The sequence below is a fragment of the Polypterus senegalus genome, chromosome 1, assembly GCF_016835505.1.
Source record: "Polypterus senegalus isolate Bchr_013 chromosome 1, ASM1683550v1, whole genome shotgun sequence".
Lineage (NCBI taxonomy): Eukaryota > Metazoa > Chordata > Cladistia > Polypteriformes > Polypteridae > Polypterus > Polypterus senegalus.
The window spans coordinates 92575127-92597460 of record NC_053154.1 but is presented as its reverse complement, the minus strand read 5'-3'; positions in this window follow the sequence as shown (position 1 = coordinate 92597460).

Below are 22334 nucleotides of genomic sequence, written 5' to 3'. Positions count from 1 at the left end.
CAGCTCCAGCTTAGAAATGAGATTCAACAAAAGCCTGACGCAGTGAAATGATTCCACAGACAAAATATCTTTGTTTTTAAAAGTTGTAGTTTAAATTCAAAGTAAAACAGTTCACACAAAAAAGTAAAAAATAAAATAGCAAAAATTAGAAAAGTTCTAGTTTAAGAGAAGGTCTGTTCAAAGCTTATAAATCTTGTTAAATTTCTAATCGTTACAAATCACTTCTAACGTTTCTGAAGCGTATCAAACGGCAGAGGGACCTGCTCTAAATGACAACTGACTCAATTAACACACCGTATCTTAGTTATAGCAGGAAGGTTCTATCTTATATTAACTTACAGGGAGTAAAATGGTATTGTCTATGACTATGAAAGAAATTGATATTCTATTTAAATTAAGCAAACACTAATACGGGTTTAACTCAGAGCTTTAACTTTCTAAGATTGGCTCTTAAATCCACCATAGTTAAAGGATAAGTGTCTGTGTATCTGTATGTCTGTCCAGCTTCTATGTCTCTGTCATTCCAACAGAGGGCACAACACAAACATTTGTAGCAATCAAATAAAATGCATTTCATTTGTCATGTTAGTGATGCCTGCGGTGGGCTGGCACCCTGCCTGGGGTTTGTTTCCTGCCTTGCGCCCTGTGTTGGCTGGGATTGGCTCCCGCAGACCCACATGTCCCTGTAGTTAGGATATAGCGGGTTGGATAATGGATGGATGGATGGATGGATGTTAGTGATGCATCATGTATTGGAAAGAAAAGTGCAGTGCAAAATACAATCCAAAAGATTCTACAGGGTTAGTGCAAATTTGTCAACATGTCTTAGACATTTCATTCAGCTTGAATGTACTGTATATATAGATATATATTGTCACAAACGTGCGCATGGGAGGCAGCTAAAGGGCTTGAGTAAGGGCAATTCCGAGTTGTGCCGGGATATGGCAGAGTGCACTGACTCTTTTTCTCCCTTGCCTGCAGACCATTCACCGGAGATCCCACCTGGCACTTCTGGGACCGAGCCTATGGAAGGAGACCTTGCTGGTTCCCGCCCCTGTGATGTCACGTCCAGGCTCGAACCTATGGCTGAAGACCTTCCTGAGCCCGCCCCCTTTGATCTCACTTCCCATCTCCCCCTTTAAAAGCCTCCACCTTTTCCCTATTCTCTCAGTTCTGTTTTGGACTTGTGCACATCAGTGCTGTATTCATTTGAGCAACTTTGCAGTCAAGAAATCATTTATACAGGTGGCTGCCCCAACCTTTCTATGACTCAGAGTGGAGTTTATGACAATAATATATATATATATATATATATATATATATATATATATATATATATATATATATATATATATATATATATATATATATATATACAGTGGGATGCAAAAGTTTGGGCAACCTTTTTACGATAAAAAATGTCAGTTAAATATATCGTATAGGAGACACACACAGTGATATTTGAGAAGTGAAATGAAGTTTATTGGATTTACAGAAAGTGTGCAATAATTGTTCAAACAAAATCAGGCAGGTGCATAAATTTGGGCACCACAAAAGAAATGAAATCAATATTTAGTAGATCCACCTTTTGCAGAAATTACAGCCTCTAAACGCTTCCTGTAGGTTCCAATGAGAGTCTGGATTGTGGTTGAAGGTATTTTGGACCATTCCTCTTTACAAAACATCTCTAGTTCATTCAGGTTTGATGGCTTCCGAGCATGGACAGCTCTCTTTAACTCACACCACAGATTTTCAATTATATTCAGGTCTGGGGACTGAGATGGCCATTCCAGAACGTTGTACTTGTTCCTCTGCATGAATGCCTTAGTGGATTTTGAGCAGTGTTTTGGGTCGTTGTCTTGTTGAAAGATCCAGCCCGGCAGCTTCAGCTTTGTCACTGATTCCTGAACATTGGTCTCCAGAATCTGCTGATACTGAGTGGAATCCATGCGTCCCTCAACTTTGACAAGATTCCCAGTCCCTGCACTGGCCACACAGCCCCACAGCATGATGGAACCACCACCATATTTTACTGTAGGTAGCAGGTGTTTTTCTTGGAATGCTGTGTTTTTTTCCTCCATGCATAACGCCCCTTGTTATGCCCAAATAACTCAATTTTAGTTTCATCAGTCCACAGCACCTTATTCCAAAATGAAGCTGGCTTGTCCAAATGTGCTTGAGCATACCTCAAGCGGCTCTGTTTGTGCTGTGGGCGGAGAAAAGGCTTCCTCTGCATCACTCGCATACAGCATCTCCTTGTGTAAAGTGCACCGAATGGTTGAACGATGCACAGTGACTCCATCTGCTGCAAGATGATGTTGTAGGTCTTTGGTGCTGGTCTGTGGGTTGACTCTGACTGTTCTCACCATTCATCGCTTCTGTCTATCTGAAATCTTTCTTGGTCTGCCACTTCAGCCTTAACTTGAACTGAGCCTGTGGTCTTCCATTTCCTCAATATGTTCCTAACTGTGGAAACAGACAGCTTAAATCTCTGGGACAGCTTTTTGTATCCTTCCCCTAAACAATGATGGTGAACAATCTTTGTCTTCAGGTCATTTGAGAATTGTTTTGTGACCCCATGTTGCTACTCTTCAGAGAAAATTAAAGGAGGAGGGAAACTTACAATTGACCCCTTAAATACTCTTTCTCATTATAGGATTCACCTGTGTATGTAGGTCAGGGGTCACTGAGCTTACCAAGCCAATTTGAGTTCCAATAATTAGTTCTAAAAGTTTTGGAATCAATAAAATGACAACGGTGCCCAAATTTATGCACCTGCCTGATTTTGTTTGAACAATTATTGCACACTTTCTGTAAATCCAATAAACTTCATTTCACTTCTCAAATATCACTGTGTGTGCCTCCTATATGATATATTTAACTGACTTTTTATTGTAACAACCAACAATTTATACAGGAAAATAATGACTATTAACAAGGTTGCCCAAACTTTTGCATCCCACTGTATGTATATATATATATATATATATATATATATATATATATATATATATATATATATATATATATATATATATATATATATATATATATATATATATATATCCATCCATCCATCCATCCATTTTCCAACCCGTTGAATCCAACACAGGGTCACGGGGTCTGCTGGAGGCAATCCCAGCCAACACAGGGCACAAGGCAGGAACCAATCCTGAGCAGGGTGCCAACCCACGCAGTATATATATTTTTATATATATATATATATATATATATATATATATATATATATATATATATATATATATATATATATATATATATATATATATATATATAAATAAAACCATGCAGCCCCAAATCCAAGCCACAGTAAAGCACCACGTTATTAGAATAAAATAAAGGTTTTCTATTCTTAACAGACACTTCTCCGCAATCCTTTCTTTAGTAATCAGCCACAAGGCAACACAAAACAATACATCTTTCAATTCTTCCTCCTTCTGTCCTTTACTGAATTCTGCTCTCTTTTATGCAGGACCCAGGAATGCTTCTGGTGCTGCGTCATGTCTTCCACTGAACACTTCCAGGCCATAAGGAAAACGGGGAGGTCCTCCACCAACAGTGTCCACTGTTGTTACGCAGGAACTCTGACAGGGCTGCATTTCCGTACTCCACATTCCAAGCAGCCCTGCAGGTGTCCCAGCTGAGTTCCTATGAGAGGACCACTGCCACCTAGCATATGGGCGATGGAATTGCTCCTGACTCCCTGCTATTGCTGGTCCTTCCATTATTTGATACTGGTTGGACACAAAGTTATTTGTTTGTCCTGCTGGCCAATCCATCTGTTGTTCCTGTGTGGCATCCCATTTGGGTATGAAATCACCCCCTTTCCTGGCCGGGAAGCCCATCCTCCTATTTATATATATACAGTATAAGCAATCAATGTTGATCTCAGAATTAGCATTTGCAGTACACCATGCAATACTTATGTCTTTGTTATATGCCATTTGATAGGAGATTCAAAAAAACAATGTTAATGTTTGTGTTGCACCATTTGTTGGAATGACAGAGACATTTAAACAGGACAGAAACAGCTACACAGAAAGGCACTTATCCTTTTATTAAGGTGTATATAATAATAATTGTACATTTTATTTATATAGCACCTTTCCCATGCTCAAGGATCTATCTATCTATCTATATACTGTACATATATATGTAGATATATAGATATATATATATAGATATAGATACTTATTTGATATACAGTATATATATGTAAATATGTATGTGTATATCTCTCTATTATAAAAAAAAAATCTTGCTACAATACGTGATCTTTTGAAGAGAGACACTTTCACGTCCTGCAAAATGGACAAGTCATACTTACAACCTTTGGAAGCAAGTCCCGTGATACACATGCAGATCAAGTTAGAGATAATAGAAGTAGGAAAATTCAAAAGTCTCAAAAAAATGAAAGTAAAGAGCACATTAGCGGAAACAAATGGAAAATATTACTCGGTTTAATAACGGAACAGCAAAAAGAGATTGCATGGTGTTTGAGGATGTCTGGGAACAAGAAGGTGCTGTACAGGCTTTTAAACGATCGCAGCGCCGCACGTAATGCAAATCACGCAGCACGGTATGAACAGCAAATCAGCAGCTGATTGAGCAAAGTTAAAAAAAACAACTGTAATTTGTTTCCCATTGCATCACCATTTAAAAGGGGGTTTCGGAGGAGCGACTGCATCTCCTTTGAGTGTGTTCAGCCCCCCTCTTCACAACATCATGTAGTGCTTGTGTTGGGGGGGATTCGGGCTGGTTGACAAGCAAAGCAAGCAGGGGTTGAAGCCCCCTAGTGTGTATATATACTGTGTGTATACTATATATATATATATATATACACACATCTAAAGGATTATTAGGAACACCTGTTCAATTTCTCATTAATGCAATTATCTAATCAACCAATCACATGGCAGTTGCTTCAATACATTTGGGGGTGTGGTCCTGGTCAAGACAATCTCCTGAACTCCAAACTGAATGTCAGAATGGGAAAGAAAGGTGATTTAAGCAATTTTGAGCGTGGCATGGTTGTTGGTGCCAGACGGGCCGGTCTGAGTATTTCACAATCTGCTCAGTTACTGGGATTTTCACGCACAGCCATTTCTAGGGTTTACAAAGAATGGTGTGAAAAGGGAAAAACATCCAGTATGCGGCAATCCTGTGGGCAAAAATGCCTTGTTGATGCTAGAGGTCAAAGGAGAATGGGCCGACTGATTCAAGCTGATAGAAGAGCAACTTTGACTGAAATAACCACTCGTTACAACCGAGGTATGCAGCAAAGCATTTGTGAAGCCACAACACGCACAACCTTGAGGCAGATGGGCTACAACAGCAGAAGACCCCACCGGGTACCACTCATCTCCACGGGCTACCTGAGCATTGTTTCTGACCATGTCCATCCCTTCATGACCACCATGTGCCCATCCTCTGATGGCTACTTCCAGTAGGATAATGCACCATGTCACAAAGTTCGAATCATTTCAAATTGGTTTCTTGAACATGACAATGAGTTCACTGAACTAAAATGGCCCCCACAGTCACCAGATCTCAACCCAATAGAGCATCTTTGGGATGTGGTGGAACGGGAGCTTCGTGCCCTGGATGTGCATCCCACAAATCTCCATCAACTGTAAGATGCTATCCTATCAATATGGGCCAACATTTCTAAAGAAAGCTTTCAGCACCTTGTTGAATCAATGCCACGTAGAATTAAGGCAGTTTTGAAGGCGAAAGGGAGTCAAACACCGTATTAGTATGGTGTTCCTAATAATCCTTTAGGTGAGTGTATATATATCAGTAGCAGTTCAAGGTTTGTATCACGTTATTGTTAAACAGCCTCTTTATAGCAAAACTGATTAGTCAACAACAACATCCTCCTCATTTACAGTATGTAGACCTTGTGAATCTCCCTGTCAGTGCATCCAGGAATGGTTTTATTTTCAAAAACAGCTTCACCTGTGCGAACTGAGAGGTGAATTGTTGTCAATAAAATGCTGAATCTGACAGAAAAACTCTTGATTTTCTCTCCATAAGGTAAATGTTTGCTGACCAGCATATTTTAACTTCAAGATTTTAAATTGCACTTTGAAATACAAATGCAACGAAAACCAGCAGCGTGTTAAAATGGACGCCAGCAGACATGTGCAGCCTGGAATATGGCTTAGGGTGTGCTTCTGTATCAGTTGCTGTGCACATACTGTATGTTGAGCCGAGTCCCAAATACAGATGCCGTCATTTCTGAACAAAGTGAAACTCTGTATCTGCCCCTTATGTTGTGAGCCCTGGAGCTCAGCGGAAGTCGTCCGGCACTCTTGTTACACCAGGCACATTCAGAAGTTGCTTCATAATTCAGCTTGCTATGCTTCATAACACCAGGGGGGTATTTTCCGTACGTCGCTTAAATCATCCGAGATCAGATGCGTCATCTTGGATGAGTCAATGCCAGTGAAGCTCATCCGGGATAAATCAGTTTTTCAAACGCAGCCGTGTCGTAGATTAGTCTATAGCTGGATCTAATCATCCGAGATGATTGCGCGCGCCCGCTCTGAGTGAAAAGCCCATATATATTGAGTCTAGAAAACATGATCAGCAAGTCTTTGACAGGCTGTAACAAAATGACGAAAGAACGGGAACATTTTTTTTCACATAAGCGGAGCGGGACCTTTTATTCGAAGGATATGAAGAATTTCAAGATTTAATATACACAAGGATTAACACTGCAAAAGCAGCCCAAATCTGAAAAGACGGCTGGCAAAAAGTGGCCGAAAAATGAATGCGTAAATAGCGTGCATTGTACTTACTGGGGTGGCATGGTGGCGCAGTAGTAACGCTGCTGCCTCGCAGTTCGGAGACCTGGGTTCACTTCCCGGGTCCTCCCTGCGTGGAGTTTGCATGTTCTCCCCGTGTCTGCATGGGTTTCCTCCCAAAGACATGTGGATTGGTGATTCTAAATTGGCCTTGGGGTGTTTGTGTGTGTCCTGTGGTGGGTTGGCACCCTGCCCAGGATTGGTTCCTGCCTTGTGCCCTTTGTTGGCTGGGATTGGCTCCAGCAGACCCCAGTGACCCTGTGTTCGGATTCAGCGTGTTGGAAAATGGTTGGTTGTACTTACTGAATGCAGTGTTTCATTTCCTGTGTGTCAGATTAATTAGTATTTAATATGTCATAATTCCAGATCAAACGTGAGAACAAGGAGGACATGGGAACAGGTTAAAGTGAAGTACAAGAATATACTTCAAACTGGTAAATATTGGTATGTAACTATTTAAAGAATTGTTGACATAAAGAATCGTATATAATATAAAAAACATGAATTCTAAAGCTAATAAGAAGGCAGACAAGTAAAAAACAGGTGGAGGTTCCATATACCGCTCTTTTTTTTTGTTGGGTCAGTTGTAGGAAATGTCATATCCCTAGAACCCATGTCTGACCAACGAGATATTGACGAAGGTCAAATATTTGATGAAGACACTGTGTCTAATTATTCATCAGGAGGAGAGGTACATTTTCCAAATAATGTTTGATCAAACTCCACTCTGATCAGTCCCATGTGCCCCAATCACATTTGGAAATCCTGGGTAATGAGAATGTTAGGCTGATTGTGAGATTCTTTATGGAGCTGCGGGTGTTTTCGCCTGTGTATTACCTACCTGCAGTGGCATGAAACGCCTCTTGTATTGTCTGCACACGCAGGTGTCCAGGAAACACAACGAAAACCCGAAGGAAATATTTCAGAGCCAAACAGACTTTACAAATTGCCTGGCAAACTGCACTTTTAGATAGATTTTCTGCATCGCCTACAGTATAAAAAAAAGTGCCGCTTACAAAAAACCACAAAGCAATACATACTGTCTGTGTGGTTGTGAGAGCCCGACTTCACCTAGTTTGACTTCTAATATAAGGTGCTAATAAATCTTTGAGGTACAATATTCCCCCTCGGCTGAAGCAGTATTTTTTGAAAAGAATTTCCTCCAGGAGCAATAAAGGATCTTGCCAATCGCGCAAAACGCTCTCTATATGAAATTCTCTTCTTATGATTTGTGCACCGAAATTAATTGGTCGATCATTCATGAACGGTGAAGCCATGACTAAATGAATTCCATGCACGGACACTGATTAAGTGTGTGAGCTGATCCTTGTTTACATAGAACAAACCTGCTCGGAGAAGGTTTGAGGAATTGGATGTGCTGCTATAACAACACATCCAGCAAGAGTTTCAAAAAACAGAAAGATGCAGGATCAGGCCAGATCGTCAACAATTACATCCGGCTAAACGAGTAATCCACGTACGAAAAATACCCCCGAGGAGTAGAATTCCAGTCTAATGATGGGAATGTTTCTTTGAAAACAGACAACAAATATTTATTCATGTATTTTGATTAATGAGATCAGAGCTGTTGCAGCCCACATTATCCCATGCATAAGTCTAGTTGTGGCAAAAAATGAAAACATTTATTTGTAAATTATTATTTTATCTCAGTCTTTATTGGTTTCTTTAGTTTTAGTTTTTCATTTTGGTTTTATTCATTGTTTTATTTCAGTCTACAAAAACACTTTTTATTAATATTTAAGCTTTCGTTAATGATAATAGACATGTTGCCATAAGCTGCAGCCTTCCACAGATCTGAGTTGATTGTGTGGATCTGAAACTGTTACACCGTACTCGGCACACAAGATGTTTCACAGACGTGAGGAGACCATTCAGTCCATCAAGTTTGTTTCATTAGCTAACAGAACCAGATTGTCGTGGTTCTTGGCTTATCTCATGTTTGATGACTGCAGCACCCTCCGGATAAGGTGGGGCCTTCAAACAGTTGCCACCACGTGACATCACCATTTCTTTTAAAAATGCCTATAAAGTTGGTAAGTTTAGCACCTGGAATTTTCCTCTCATCCATCCCTTATGCAGGCCTTCATGCCGTATTTTGGGCTTCAGAATGGACCAAACGTTCTCAGTCAGGTACAGGTCAGCGTCGTACCCACACTCTCTATAATCTGTAATCTGGGCAGAATGTGGTTTGGCAGAAAAAGATGGCAGCATATGTTGCTCCAGAATTTCCCTCCCAGATGTGCAAGTTATCCCCTGACCCCACCACACGCTTTCTGGCTGTACTCCGCGATGGAGAGCGCAAGATCATGCTGAACATTATAGCGCCTCTCTTCTGTGTTCTAGGGGTCAGGAAAGTGCATAAGGGGCCAGCGTCCAAGTGGGTAGCCACTGTCACCTGTCACCAGCCCATGTAATGAGGTGATGGCTGTTACAATGAATAGTTCAAGTTATATGAAACACTGAGGGGTCAGCCTTACCAACAAGGCAGACAACATGTACAGCACCATCATGTCTTGTCAAAGCTACTTTGCCTCAAAATAAATGAATCCTGGGTTGGCCCAGGCCATGGAGACATGATGGCTGTCAGTCTCACCTGGGCATCACAGATGACTTGTGCACTAATGGAATGCTAGATGCCCTTACTGCGATACGAGTGCTGTCAACTACTGGTATTACATCGGAAGACATTTTATGTTGGCAAAACTGTGTTATGCTTTATGTGTGTGCACCCACACCAAACGGAAAGTGGATATCGCACCCTACCAGTCAGTTAATGGCTTCGAGCACAGCAGGCGTGACGGAGTGAAGCTTGACTTACATATTCCCGACCTGTCGGCCACTTCTCGAAGAAATGACAACAATTAGGTGATATAAATGCCCGAAAAACTGAAAACGTTCTTTAGTGCAAATACGCAGCATTGGCCCTCATTAAGGAAACTAAAATGCAGCCTGATATTCAACACTTTTGAGATGTAATATGATTGCCACGTCAACACAGACTGCAATAACAGCTCAGTGTTAAGATTTATTGTGCAGTCGAGACGTCATTTAGCTGTCTGGCTGCGTTTCCCTGCTTCATTAAAGGTGTTGTCACTTCCCAGTTTCTCTGAAACGTTGCATTTGGATGGGGCAGAGTTGCCATTAATATACACGCTTTCCCTTCATGTTTTCTTTAATAAATTCTCACGCTTGTGTGAGAAGTGGCATACACATATTTCAAGTGTCAAAGTGGAACCATAAATCCCAGGCAAAGGAACCCTTAGAGAAACAATTTGTCACCGGGGACCACAGACGCACAAAAAGGACACACAAGTCTGATTTGAACCTCTAAAGGACGACGTGCCCTCTATACACTGAAGGCAGCATAGGACGTTCATGGTGAAACTCGGATTTAAGGTGAACTCTTTATTGTTTGACCACCACTGGTGGGTCAGGCAGCCAAGGGAAGGCATTGTGGCCATTTCGAGATTTAGCAGTGTCCCACCTCGAGAGTTTGTTCTGTGAATTGTGACAAAAAAGCTAAATTCTGGTTGCAAACTTTCATTTAGAGCTCCTGAGAAATTTTCAATTTCCTGCAGGTAGAACAGTTCACGAGTGGCAAGTGGCGTATGTGTGGTGGCAAGCCAAGCTTCCCTCCTCGCCCATTTTGCTCCATCATGGACTGCTGAACAGTTAGTCGCAGATTATCGCGCTTTGAGTCATGAACTGTTTTGTCTCTACTGTCATCGTTAAAGAGAGGCGCAGTCCATCCTGGCCACCCCAAACACAATTACACACATACAGAGTCCTGGGTTCACATCCAGGACTTTTCTTTACAATAACACCAACAGACCCTCTCTTTGCTCCTTCTGTTTTTCTAAACTTCTCCCAGTGGAGTGTCGTCCAGCTCCTCTCCCCGCTCCGACTCTCTGAGCCAATGGGTGGGATCTCTTTATACTACGGGCCCAGGAATACTTCCAGTGCTTAACCAAATGCTCCAGGAAGCACTTCTGGGCCCGACAGAGCTACAGTGGTCCTTGTAATGTTGTTATCCAACAGCTCCCACAGAACCTGACTGGGCAGACCGATAGGACTGCAACTGCCATGCTGCCCTGCTGGCATCCATAATGGGGCTTGCCAGGTGGGATGCTGCCACCTAATGTAAAGGGGGTTGCTCTGTCTATAGCCGTCAGTTGCCCACAGTGCTGTCCTTCCTGTTGTTCAGTGTTTGTTAGAACGTAGTCACTGTAATGTCCTTCCACACCCGGGTCCTGGAAATGACATAAGTGAGGGGCAGTGGGGTCCACACTGGCCCGGGTGCCGTGTCGTCCCTCACAGAGTGCAGTGTCTACTTTGGTGCGTTCCTGTCAAGCAGCTTAGCATCGTACCACGTTGGCCACGTGTGTCATATGCTCTGAGTGGAGTTTGTTTGTGCTAAGGTTAGGTGTGCCCTGTACAGGCCTGGCATGCCATACAGAAGTTTATCCCGCTTTAGGCTAATGTATATCAAATATTTGCTCTTTAAACAAAATGGAAAATGTTTCCTTATCTTAACAACTAAACCCAATTGTAATTTTAATATCATGTCATTTTAAACCCTCTTAACTCAATGGAAGGATTCAGAGGGTCAGAGCCAATCCTAGTAGCACTGGACACAAGGCAGGAAACCGCACACGACTGTTGTATTATATTTTGAAATTATTTTTTATCAATACCATGTTCAGTAAAAAAAAGAGTCTGAATTAACATAGGCTGCCCTAATTCATGGTTTTTATATGAAATGCAAGTAGAAGGACATAATAAAAGAATAGTTGCATGAAATATATAAATGTGTTCTTCAGTTCGAACGTTTAAAAATCTAAATATTCTCGATTCATTTCTTCACCCTCTGACAGAGGGCCACAGAGGCCTAGTAAAGTATCAAAAATCAAAAAAAGCATTATGTTTGTAAATGCTGACCTTGAAAGATGCCTGTAATAGACAAGGGGCACCACTGAGCCCCCAAATCCCAGACACACCCCACTAAACAGTCCCAGTGTAAAATAAAGCTTTTTTTGTACCAAAATGCCTTCTTTCCAAACCAATTCCACAATCCTTCAATAAACAGTCCTCCCTTTCTGCCTTCTCACTCCACAGAGGAGTCTGGGCTTTTATATCAGACCCAGGAGCCTAGTGGAAGCACTTCCGGGTCAGATGGAAGTCTCCTGAAGCTGGGAGTCCCTCTCCCTGCAGCACCCCTGGGATTGTCCCTCAGGACTACAACTCCCATATATCCCTGCAGGTGACCTTACTGGGTCCACATCAGTGGGGCACTGCCATCTATTATGGTGGGGGGGACGGGGGGACTGCTCTTGATACACCATCTCCCTCATTCCTTCCATTCATCTTTTCATTTGAGCCGGATATCAATTCAGCCTCATCCCGGCTGGGTTATTCGTCCTTCAGTTCTGTCCTTTCATTATGGCATCCCGGCTGGGAAAGGGTCTCGTATGGCACTCACACACCGCACATGCTTATGGTTACAATTTGTTATGTTAACCTTCAGGGAGTGGCTCTTAGTGGGCTAGGACCGCAGATAAAGAATCAAATATCCAAAATATTATCACGTCCGTGATCTTCAATGTTGAAATAGTATAAAATGACACACTCCACGTGCCTATACAGTATTACTGATCTCCATTGTTTTATGAAGTTTTTTGAAAAGAATTAAACCCTTGTATCCCATTAGGGGGTCAATCCCTGAAATGCACCACAACGAGCCCTTTTGATCATTTTAGCTAATGTCGTTATTGCTTTACTCTTTACCATAAAGGTGAAACTCCCTGTACAAAGTATGGTCAAAAATTACCTAAAACGTTTTTCAAGTCTAGGAAGCCAAAAACCTCAACATCTTGGCATCGAATGATATATCATATATCATATCGGTGAGTCAGGAACTGCCAGGACCTAATAAAAATCTGAGGTGATTTCAAAGCATTCATAAGTGAATAAAATAAACGAAAAAGAAGAAACCTCAGTAGTAGTGGTGTGGCCTACGCGTTGCAGTGGCCCATTTACCTTAATCTTGTACCTACGAGTAACAAAACACCCCTGGAACAAAGAAATGGCCAAGCCAGCAGTGTTGAGACTGGAAGCGATCAGAGATGTGGAGAGAGCCGGCGGGACGACACATAAAAGAGCGAGCTGCATTCTCAGAATGAGCTTCTCCTCAACGTTGTGCACAATGTCTGCTTCTGTTGATTTGGTCTTCTCTTCTCTTCTCATCTCTTCTCTTCCTAATAAAGCTTTCTCAGTTTGAACTGAGCAGACCTTCTGGCATGAGGAGGGACACGCAGCTACAGAACACCCACTAGGGTACTGGGTGGCAGTCTGGTTTATTGGTAAAACTCATTTTTGGTTTTCACCTTCAAGCCCGTCTTCAGACATTAAGAGCCTTTTGGCAGTGGGGTGTCCCGACCTTGAGCGTCCCCTTATGGGGCTTTCTGACTTTAATAAAAACTCGAGAGCAGCCAGACCTGCACTGTGGGGTGTGTCATGGGGCTGCTTTTCTCCTGTCTGGAATTAGGCCCATCACCCTGAGGGAAGGAAGAATAATTGCTACTGTACTTCATAGATTTTTAAAGAAGAAAAAAAAAAAACTAGATAATTTATGGTCAGCCATGGTTTAAAAAAGGTGTATGGGAAAGTGACAAGTGAGCATTCAAAAAACTCTCCTTTTTATTTGATAGTGAGGCCTAGAGTTAAAGCAGAGTCTGTTTGGAAGCCATTTGCAGGAGGTCTTGCTCTCTTTGTCCAGTACAGTTACCGTCAAGGACAAGCTCTTCAGATGACCACACAGCATGTCCCACTATCTGTCAGAAAGGGTTAAGTAAAGCAGAACAAAAGCATATCTGTTGATTTTTGTATAGCGCTCCTTACTGAGGATAGGCACAGAGTGCTTACACATATTTAATACTACTATGTGCTAATATGATTATGTTTAGTTTTTAATTTTTACTAGGAAATAGGTGGTCCTCTGGTTCTCTCAAGATTGAGGGTCCCGCTCCACTAAATGTGCTTACCACTCAGTTGATGCAGATGATCTTTTCTCTGTCGCGCCATCAACTGCTGCAATTTGCTTCACGCTCAGAAGATGTCGCTGCTCTTCTTTTTCTTCCTGCAATGTATTTTCTCAACCAGTTTGTGTTTGCAGTTGACCATAAGAAACACATGAAGTCCAATAACTTCACATCTAATGCTTCATCAGTGTGTATCACGTCCGAGACCGAGATCAAGGTTCTAGCATCAGTGGTGCAACTGTAATCACGTGATAGACAGACACAACCCTCAGCATTCTATTCACTTTGCATATAAAATAAAAGTTTTTTTGGGGTTGCAGAATTCATTTCCATCATTATTTTTTGATTTAAGCTTGATTTCTAGTAGCTGATTTGTATTTACATCTTTTGTTGATGCTGTCCTGGTTTCTGTTTTGTGGTTGCTATGGAAATGGCAACATACTGGGTGATGTGTGTTGCCATTACCATGGCAACATAAAACACGGGTGTCAAACTCCAGTCCTGGAGAGCCACAGTGGCTGCAGGTTTTCATTCTCACCATCTTCTTCATTAGTGACCAGTTTTTGCCACTAATTAACTTCTTTTGCCCTAATTTTCTTGTCTCAGACCCCTTTGCTGTTTTTTTTTCCTTAATTAGCAGCCAAAAAATAATAAGAAACAAAATGAGCCACCACATGACTAGCAAACTGTGACCATCATACAATATCTGAAAATAAAGAAAGGTGAAGGTCTCAGTAAGGCTGATCTCTCAGCTCACCAAAACATCTTTGGAAATGTCTGCTGTGGAGAAAGTGATTGGGGTGAAATTGGCTGGAGTTTGAAATCCCAGTTTAGCCGGTCATCTTTTGGCTCGTTTCAAATCTCATTTCTTTTAATGAAGAACGGAATAAATTCAGGACCGAATCCTTAAAAACAGGGCTATTAAAATGAAAAGGAGTTAATTAGCAGTAAAAACTGGTCACTGATTAGGAAAAGCATTAGAATGAAAACCTGCAGCCACTGCAGCCCACCAGGCCCGGAGTTTGACAGCCCTGCCATAAAAGATCACCCCGGCTATTCTGGGTCATCCAAGATTCAGATAACGACAGTGAACTTTACGTGTGCTTTTGATTTTCTCGATTCTTCTAGAGTGGAATTCTACTACACTTTAGGGTTTTGTTTTTGATTTGGCAAGTAGTTAAGTTAGAACTGGTGGTTCCAAACTCGGCTGGTCCTTTTACTTTCCAACTGCTGGGCAGAACAAACACACTACTGGTAAACTATGAAACCCTAGAATAGTTATATCCATAACACAGAAGTTACATTTGACAGTTGAACAAAACAAATTCCGAAGATTAAATAAACAGAAATTGCCATTGTAATTCCATTAATGCTGTAACTGAGATATGGCCAGTTGATAGCAGAGGAGAGGAAAACAAAATCAAGTTTTCAAAATGGCAAAAAGGCCCCCAAACATAAACTACAAAGCAGCCCTGGGACTTTACTAACCTGCCCAGAAGAGGTTTACCTTAACTTCAGCCAGAGCAGGCCCCAAACGTGAGGAGCTGACAATTCTGTCAAAAAAGTGGGAGGATAAGCAAACAACACCTGGTTTGTGAACAAAAAGAGCAATAATGGATCATTATAAATTAGAGATTTATTAGCAAAAATACAGACTTCTGCAAAAATGTTCAACATAACAGAAAAAAGGGCAAAAGACTGGCCTAATAGGCAACCCATAGGAAACAAATCTCAATACACAATCCATAGGTGCCGTGAGCTCTGAGCCCCAAGCTCTAAAAAATCCCAATGCATGTAGTCCCAAACACTTCCAATAAAGCCCACTAGAGGGGGTATCAACATCAGACTCCAGCTAGTAATAAGGGCAGGCACAACATCTTTATAAATTAAAAGATTTATTCTTCACCCAAACTATTCCAAACCAAATGAAGCAGCGTGGAGCACAAAGTCAAAATGGAATTGCCAGTAACATAGCTAATGCAGAATCTAAATTGAGGAGTCAAAAAACAGCAGGAGGATCAAATAACCCAAATATACCAAAGGGACGAGCACAACAAAACACAAAATATTACGTATTCACAATAAAGTGGCGCCGACTGCCGGAGACCTGTCAGATACTGTATATATGGTGGTGACTAGCCACAAGACACATGAAATATGACAAAGGCAGCTTACATACAGAGATAAAACCAAAAATAAAGAATGAGGCACATAATCAACATAAATTAACGAATTAAAAATGAACAAAGGAGATTTAAAACATGAACTTGAACTCCACCCCAGACTCAACGTTAGGCAAAATCCAAGAAAAATGGGCAAGGATTTCACAAAAAACAATAAAATCAAACAGAAATAGAATCATTCACAGACCTCCACAACAAATTACATGATCTCCTGCTCCTGAGCCTTCTCATGATGGAGGACTTAGCTTATTCTATGGTTCTCTGTGTGAAGAAGAACTTCCTAAAGTTTGTGTGAAATTTAGCCTTGCTGTATGTCACCATCTGTATGTGTGGACCGACACTGCAGAACACGAATGAAGGTTTAGGCTGATTTGCCTTTCTACAGGGTGTAAATACCACTCTTCAGAGCAACCAAGTTCACTATGTGTGATGGAAACAGGGGAGCCCCAAACCCCAACCTGAACACACAGAGAGTCCCAGGTTCAAATAATGGATGTTTTTTTGAATACAATACCTCCAAAATGTTGCAGCACAAAGTTCAAGTTATCTCTCTCTCTCTCTCTTCAATATCTCTCCTTTCCTCTCACCATCACACTGCCCCCCTCCTCCAGTCAAGTGTTGCTCCAAGTCTTCCCAGCTCTGACTCGCCTGGATAAGGGAGTGCGGTCCCTTTTATTGAGGACCCGGGAGTACTTCTGGTGCGTTGGCCACTGTTCAATGGAAGTACTTCCGGGTCATAGGAAAGTCCCATATTCTGGGGAGTGCATCTCCTTGCAGCACCCACTTACCCCAGCAGAGCTGTTGATTCCCAAATGGGCGCCGGTATGGAGGGCTGCTGCCATCTAGCGCCTGTGGATAATAAACTTCTCCCAGTGACAGTCCTACCCTGTCTCCTTCTTCTGTTGTGCCCAGGGAAGGTATGAAGTCCAGGTCTGACCGGGATGCCTAACCCTTTTATTTATAATTAGGGTGTTATAATTTGGACAACGTGTGGTTTTTCCCAGCTTGGGGGCTAGTTTCAGATCATCATGTGCAGTAACAGAGAAGAAGCATTCAGCACATGCAGCAAGGCATGACATAGGTCAAAAAAACAACTCAGTGCTGCTCACCTGGCCTGACTGCATAGATGAACCAACGGAGTCCATAAATTGACTGGGTGCTGAAGGCTTAGCTTGAACCACTAAGGCTCTAAAATGCCTAACCACCAAGTGAACTAGGCTGGCCAAAAAAAAAAAGGAAGGACTATAGTCCTGTAATGACTGTGCCACCCATATAGATTAACTGGATGAAGCATCAGCTCAAGGAGACTGAAAACAACTGTATGGCTAAGCTGAATAATAGCGTATAAAAGGTTATCCTCTTCATCACTGGGATTTTCTATTTAGCTATCAGAAATCTAAGAACCAAAACAACCGTGATGAACCATTTGAGCATCATGAGGGCGGCCTGTCTTCCTGCGCTCTACACAGGCATTCGTTTTGTGTATGCATGTCAACAAATGTGAAAGGAAAGCCTGTGAGAAAGGAAGTGTCAGGGTCTGGAATGTGAGAGTCACTTAGGGCTGATTTACCTCACCTTTATCTCTGGAACGCAGAGGCAGAGGACTGAGATGGATTAGTCATTCATCAGCGAGGTACAAAATAAATGGGTCATGTGACCTTTTTATTTGTGGAGGCCAGCCTGAAATACAGGAGAGGAAAGAAAAATCCTGATCTTGCTTCATTGATTTACTGCTCAGTGTGCATCTGAACAATAAGCTCATAATGGCTGCCATCCTCTGTCTCCCAGAAGAACATATCCATGCTCGTTGACCACTTCTAAAGTGAGCCTGTCTTACATGGCCATCTCTCAGTGCGTTCAGTGCGTTCTTTGGGGTAACTACTCAGAGAAATTAATCTGTTACAAATGGGGAATTAGTTAAACTAGTTAGTTTACCTTCACATTGTACCATTTAGAAAGTACAAGGATGAAAACCACATCTTCATCTTCTTCTTTCGGCTGCTCCTGTTAGAGGTTGCCACAGTGGATCATCTTCCATATCTTTCTGCATCTTGTTCTGTTACAACGATCACCTGCTTTTCCTCTCTCACCACATCCATAAACCTTCGCTTAGGCCTTCCTCTTTTCCTCTTACCTGGCAGCTCCTTAGCATTCTTCTCCCAATATACCCAGCATCTCTCCTCTGCACATGACCAAACCAACACAATCTCGCGTATCTGACTTTGTCTCCCAACCGTCCCACCAGTGCTGTCCCTCTAATGTCCTCATTTCTAATCCTATCCATCCTCGTCACACCCAGTGCAAATCTTAGCATCTGTAACTCTGCCACCTCCAGCTCTGTCTCCTGCTTTCTGGTCAGTGCCACCGTCTCCAACCCATATAACATAGCTGGTCTCACTACTGTCCTGTAGACCTTCCCTTTCACTCTTGCTGATACTCGTCTGTCACAAATCACTCCTGACACTCTTCTCCACCCATTCCACCCCACCGGCACTCTCTTCTTCACCTCTCTTCCACAATCCCCATTACTCTGTACTGTTGATCCCAAGTATTTAAACTCATCCATCTTCACCAACTCTACTCCCTGCATCCTCACCATTCCTCTGACCTCACTCTTGTTCACACACATGTATTCTGTCTTGTTCCTATTGACCTTCATTCCTCTCCTCTCCAGAGCATCTCCACCTCTCCAGAGTCTCCTCATCCTGCTCCCTACTCTCGCTACAGATCACAATGTCATCAGCAAACATCATAGTCCATGGGGACTCCTGTCTAATCTTGTCTGTCAACCTGTCCATCACCATTGCAAATAAGAAAGGGCTCAGAGCCGGTCCCTGATGTAATCCACAGCTATTCTCAGTATTTTAATAAGGAGGAAATCACCATTAACTATGAACATGAACTGAACAGTAGTGTCTATCAATGAAATATGGCAAAGCGTTTATCACAGCGAATTTGCTGGGTTTACTGGTGACCTCTTTTGTCATAACTTTCCCTGAGAAATTTGCTGTGTCACTAGCTCAGACAACCTTTACCTTTTTCCAAGCACCTCATGATGCCTTGAAAGGCCATGGATTTGTGCTACCTGCCCAATGTGCGTCACACATGTGTAGAACTTTCACCCTAAGCACACCAGCAGGTTGCCGGTTTGAATCCTGTAAACACCAGAAGAGACTCTACTTTGTTGGGCCCTTGAGCAGGGCTCTTAACCTGCATTTGCTCCGTCCTGGGTATGACGTTAATCTGCACCCAATCCTGCAGACAGGTCCTCCATCTAGTAGTGATACCATTGGGAGTGGTGGCAGGATTGGCACTCCAGCCAATGTAAAAAACATCACACTGTTCCAGTGTGGTGCTGAGCTGTCACCCGTTGCACTTGGGTCCCAATCCAGGTGGGTCATCATACTGTGTGTGCTTGTGCAAGCACCTGACCTCTGAATAACGTATGGCGCATATGTGCATGTGTGATGTCACTACCTGACCTGCGCTACATATTATTCTCGGTTATACTGTACGTTGTTTAAGCTTGCTTTTGTGTGTTACTAAATTTCATTGTGCACGTCTATGCAGTTAGGATATAGCGGGTTGGATAAAGAATGGATGGATGTCTATGCAATTTATTCTGGGCTTTAATTTATTAACTTGCTTCTTTGCAAGTGTCTACACTCTGAATTTCATTTTTGATTCTGAAAAGATGCATTCACATGAAGAACCTTTATTTAGATCCATCCATTATCCAACCTGCTATATCCTAACTACAGGATCACGGGGGTCTGCTGGAGCCAATCCCAGACAACACAGGGTGCAAGGCAGGAAACAAACTCCGGGCAGGGCGCCAGCCCACCGCAGGGCACGCACACATACACACCAAGCGACAATTTAGGATCGCCAATGCACCTAACCTGCATGTCTTTGGACTGTGAGAGGAAACCAGAGTACCCAGAGGAAACCCACGCAGACACGGGGAGAACATGCAAACGTCACGTAGGGAGGACCAGGGAAGTGAACCTGGGTCTCCTACTTGCGAGGCAGCTGCGCTACCCACTGTGCCACCATGCCGCCCATCCATAAAAGATCCATATAGTAAATAAGAGTGAATAGATGTCAACAGATCTATGAAATACCACACGATTTTAAAAGGATTCTTGCTGCATACAACAACACAGGCTAAGGCCTGCTATGTAATCTAAAATCCTTTAAAGATTTTAGTTTGGTTTTTTTTCTACATATAAGAAAGTTTTGTTAGGAAGGCAAGATGATTCGCTGTGGCGACCCCTAACAGGAGCAGGCAAAAGAAGAGGAAGAAAGAAGAAGATATAAGAAAGTTTTTCAAAGCACAAGAACCAACTTCATATGCAGAGATCCCTTCGCAAAATGGAATTGAGCTTTGTTAAGAAAGAGCTCTATGATGAACCACCCAATCACAAAATGCCATTAAAGAACCGCTATTTTTAAAAGTGCACGCTGACTGTTTGTAAAGCACATTGCTGTCTTCTTTAAACAAAAATGAAGTTCTCTCCATTTAACAAATTCTTTCATTAGATTGCAAAACCGAACGATTGTTAAACTCAAAATGTTTATTAACAAAGAAAAAGTGAGTCACAGTACACTTCTACTGTTAGACAAACTGTCTTACAATAAAACATACACACCTCTCATACACAGAGAGAGGAAGAGCAGGCGCTAATAAAGCATGTTGTCGCACCTACCACATGACAAGCCACATCAAGATCCCCGATTAGGACCCGAGTGTAGCCATGCAACGGGTGACACCTCAGCACCACACTGAAGAAGAGGGTGAGGTTTTTTTATGGTGGCTGGAGTACCAATTCTGCCCCCAACCCTCCAAGTTTTCCCTGCAGGTTGGAGTGCCTACATGCAGGGCTGGGTGCAGATTAACGTCATACCCAGGACGGAGCAATTGCAGCTTAAGGGCCTTGCTCAAGTCACTTCTGGTGTTTACAGATCTGACAGAGTTGTAAAGTTCAATGTTCTCCATGAGCATGTGACAATGGTGTGGTATGGGTGAGCAGTGCAGATTGGGCAGAGGACACAGATTGGGTCGACATCCTCTCCTGCTTGAATGTTTTGTGAAACAGATTATGTGCCCTTCAAAAAGTTTACACCATTTATATACTGTTTGCTTACAAAAATCTGTGGAATACAAGGAGCGAAATTCAATTCAAGTCAGTAATCGTAATGTGATTACAAGAATTAAAACTGTAATGCATTACACTACTTCATTACTGGGAAATGTACTCAGAGGACATTAACGTGTTATTATGTATTGTAGTGGGCTCCTGACCAGGTTGGTGGGTTGACATCAATAACATGGATGGACAGGGGGAGAATGTCTATCAGGACATAGTAGGGCAATCTGGGTATTTTGGTCCCAAAGTATAACCCTGCCATAGGTGCTGCCAGGGGGCGCTGCTCAGAATAACTATTTGGACCAGAGTCTGCATGAGCAGGAGGCGCTTCCTCAGGGTCACCTTTCTTCAGTCAGGGTCTTCAGTAGGAGCTGGTGGGCAAGCCTGAGGAGGAGTGCAGTGGTACAGAAGTGAAGCAAGAGGAAGACAGAAAAAAAAGGAAGACAGAATAGAAAGACTTTATGTTGTTTTGTACAGACCCGAGTGCAAGGAAAAGCCTGCGGCAGGTACATGTGCTATTATAGTGGTGTCTGAGGGAAAAACTTGGGGGTTTGTGGCAGAAATGGCACTACAGCCACCATAAAAAAAAAAAACTCACACTGTTCCACTCCACCTGAACTAGTGTGGTGCTGAGGTGTCACCCTTTGCATGGCTGCACTCGGGTCCTAATCTGAATCCTGACTTGGTTTGTGGTGTGGTGGGTGCAGCAATGCACTGTATCAGTGTGTGCTCCTAACCTCTCTCTCTCTCTCTGAGGGGTTAGGTGCGTCCCCTGGTGGCCACAGTATCATGTTACTTACAAGCTTGGTGGCCAATGGGGTAAAGAGACAGCAACACGCATGTCGTCATTGGAGACCAACGGCTTGCGTCCTTCAGTTTGTCACCCCCTGTTCAAGGGTGCAAACTCCAGCTTAGCCACCTGTAGTTCAAGGTCAGCCATCTCTGATATCCCAGACTCCAGTCAGCCTCCTTAACTCCGAGCATCCTTTCCAATGGGTAACATGTGTCATAAAGAATGTCTTGGAGGCTCAGACATTTCTATTTTTTTTGGAGGACTGTTTCAGTTCCTAAACTGGCACATGTTGACAGACAAGCTCTTAGAACGGATCCCTA